This window comes from Hevea brasiliensis, chromosome 15, assembly GCF_030052815.1.
Source record: "Hevea brasiliensis isolate MT/VB/25A 57/8 chromosome 15, ASM3005281v1, whole genome shotgun sequence".
Lineage (NCBI taxonomy): Eukaryota > Viridiplantae > Streptophyta > Magnoliopsida > Malpighiales > Euphorbiaceae > Hevea > Hevea brasiliensis.
This window is the reverse complement of record NC_079507.1, coordinates 47,687,746-47,691,732: the sequence shown is the minus strand read 5'-3', so window position 1 is coordinate 47,691,732 and position 3,987 is coordinate 47,687,746.

Here is a 3,987-nt window from a genome sequence, read left to right as displayed (position 1 = left end):
ACTTGATCTTGAATTCCTCCCACTGGTCCCACCAATGCTCTTGACCTCCTTGAACTTCTTACAATCCAATATTACATAGTAATCCTTGGCATACCAAGGCGAATTTACAAGAACTTAAATAAATGAAATTACAACCCAAAAATTATTACAAACTTAATAATACATGCCCAAAATAAATTAAAATAAATTAATTAATTTACAATCCCAAAGAAACATAAAAGAAATAAATCCAATCACATTGGTCTTTTATAGTCCATGATCATCCATCATGCATATCACTATTTAACAATTAAATAAAACATACATACTTAAATTAAATTGAATATCTCATATTCAACTTAAAAATCCAGATTTAAATATGATTCAAATAAATTTAAAAATTCAGATTTGAATCTCATTCAAACAAATTTAAAAATTCAGATTTGAATCACATTCAAACAACCTTAAAAATTCTGATTTGAATCACATTCAAACAATTTTTAAAAAATCAAATTTGAATCACATTCAAACAATTTTTAAAAATTCATATCAGAATATTATTCAAACAACTTTAAAAAATCATATTTAAATATGATTCAAACAACTTTAAAAATTCAGATTTGAATCACATTCAAACAACTTTTAAAATTTAGATTTGAATCACATTCAAACAATTTTTAAAATTCTGATTTGAATCAAAATTTAATTGTGTGATTAAAATTCTAATTAAACACTTTAATTAGACATAGGATGAGCTTTTAGATCATACAACAATTGCAAATTAAAAAGCCAAATCTTGAGCCACCCATGGAAGCCAAAATTGGCGCAACAAAGAAGGTGTTCTTCAAGCATGCCGCCACACATCCATCGCAACCAGCAATGGATAAATCATCTCATGATCAAAACAAACAATTAAATCATATAATCAACAATCTAAATGGCAAATATAGTGGCTCTAATACCAATTGAAGGAGCGGAAGCATTAAAAACACAAGTTTATACCATTGAATTCAAAAAATTTTTACCTAGGGTCACATGCATCATGCAAGATTTGTTTTTATCTATTTGATTTCAATGATAAACAACATATTAAAACACTTTTAATATGTTTTTGGATCTGTATTTGCCATTTAAGACTTTAAAATTAATCAGATTAATTTTAGAACCCTAGATTTGCAACATCCTCACTTTAGCTAGTCCGTACAGTCTACCGTTCAGGCGACCAATGTTAGTCGAGGCAGCTAGAATGTTTGAAATTATAAATAGACTAGAGTGAGGAGTTATAAAGAAACCAAATAATGCTCATAAAAATCAAGGAAAATTTTTAGGAATGAAATACACTAAGGTTAAACGAGCCGTAACCCCAGTGATGAGTAACCCGCAGGGGAAGTGACGGTGAAGGCCGTTAGCAACCCTAAACCCGGGGAAAACTTCATAAACTAATTTTTGGGACCTCAGGGAAGGATTATTGGGGTTCCAATGACAATAAAATGTTAAGAAACCACAAGGAAAATTTAATCAATTGGTACACACAATTTTGCCTCGTTAAGCCAAACGGAGGGCATTTTGGTCATTTCGTCTTCAGAGATGATTTTTGACCAACTTGTCCATTTATGTAAGTGAATTATATGACATAAAATATGAATAAATATTGATGAAAAATTATTTAAAAATGAATAGGAAAGGAAAGAAAAGAAAATGAAAGAAATTTAGCTTTATTACATAAGCATTATGTAAGCATGAGGTCACTAAAATCTTTGGCCAATCAAAATTCAAGAAATACAATTATAATCCATTAAAAATAGAGAAAAGGAGGCAAAATTCTAGAAAATTTCAGCAGCCCTCTCTCTTCTTCAAAAACGTCACCCATGCTCTCCCATTGTCCACCATTGCCAAGCTTTACCAAGCTTGATTTTCTTGGTTTTTACCCAACTAAAGCCTAAGTTGCCAACACAAATTCTTGTTCTTTCATCTTAGTAAAGCTTTTGGGAGCAAAAAGAAATCAAAAGGAAGAGTTCTTGCAAGCTTTGGATTAGCTCTATTAGAGGTTAGTGACTAAACTTGATTTTTCTCTTTTCATTCATGATGGAGGAGTGAAAATGATTGTAAATTTGTAAATAGACTTGATAAATATCTTGTGTATGCCCATCCCAAAATTTTGGTAGCCTTGAACTTAGTAGAGTTTTGAAGATTTCTTAGAGTTAAATTGAAATTTGGCTGCCTTTAACATTAATACATTGCTTAGGACAATGGAAGGTATGTAAATGCATGACTTGAGATATTAGGGTTAGGGTTTGGGCATGAATTTGAGACCTTGATCATTTAATGGTGAAAGTAAGTTTTAATGGTCAATTACTGACCATTTGGCAGTGTGTAAATCAGAAATGAAGTGGTTTGTATAATGGAAATTTAAGTTAGTGTGGCTGCCCTTGGTGACTTACAGGATTGGGCATGAGTCTACCAGGTTTAAGAGCAATAACTGGAGTTGTAGAGGTTCAATTGGTGCAAGTCCAATTGGACATGAAACTAGACACATAATGGCACAACTTTGGTGAAGAAACCATGCCCATAAAACCAAACCAAGTTGACCTAAAGATTGCCCTAATCTGTGTGACCTGCTTTCTGCCTTGGCAAAATGACCAAATGAATAGTGTTTAGTCATTTGGTCATAACTTAGTGGAGGAAGGTCCAATTGACCTGAAATTTTACCAGAAATAATATGAGATATAGACATACAACTTTCATGAAGAAACCTAACCCAAATTATGACCATAACATATTCAAAAAGTGACTTGCAATCACTGCTCAAAATACTATAGATTTGGTCAGTCCAGAAAATCTGGAAAATTTGTAATCCGGCCAGTTGTGGTTTTTGGGCCATAACTTGAGATACAAAACTCCAAATGGAGTGATTCAAAAAAATAAATGTAACTAGACAAAATAAGGAACAACTTTCATGTTTACCACTTTGCCAAATTCCCACTACAAAAATGACTAATGGAACAATAAACATAAAGCCTGAAATCTGAAAATTTTGAACAATTAACATTAAGCTTAGAAATGGTATTGGCAACCAATACCAACAATTTTAGAATGTAAAATGTGGTATGTTGGGAATATTAAGACCAATGTACCTATTTTCCATGTAAAAGTCAACATTTTTGTTGACTAATGAATTAAATAGTAACACCAAAACTTGAATTTCAAGAATTGTGTAAATTAAGAGTGTAACATGCCCTAGTACACCTAGCAAGATTGGTTTGGATAGGTTGGCATGCCAATAGGGTTCTATTAGCAGTACTGCATATGGCTTCATACCATTCTATGTTTTATGGCCTCACGTGCCATTCTGTGACATAATAGCCTTTGGCTATGTTGATTGAGTTATTATACTTGGGTTTTATCCTTGATAATTATTACAGCTTATTAGCTATTCTGTTGCACACCGGGGGACACAATGTGACCAATGGTGTGATGGTCCGAGGTGCTTAGTACCCAGTGCCAGTTTACCCGTTTATCCAGTCCAGTTGACAGGTATGGGTTACTCGGGCAATGATAATAAATCTTATCAAATTTTAATCGAATAATACTGCAATAAATATCAAAAATTAAGTCTACCAAAAATGTAAACATACATTCTGCATATTTACTTTATTTTAGTTATTTTATTTTATATTGTCACCACTAAGCAGAATTGCTTAGCGCATCGCTTTTGCCACATGCAGGTACTGGAGACATAGCTGGGGAGCCCAGCAGACATCAGACCGGGTGAACTTTCAGAGCTGCATACTGAGTCCAGAGTCACCTCACATTTGCAGTGCATTTGGTAGGACATTAGGCCACTTTTGGTATTTTGTATTTTGTATTTTGTAAACTTCTGTAACGAATATTATAAACTCATGTAATTATATTTTTGATGTAATTATCTATGAACTATGTTCAGTAATAAATGTGAGCATTTCTCATTGAATTGAGTGTGATATGAAATGAATTGAATTTTGAGATACT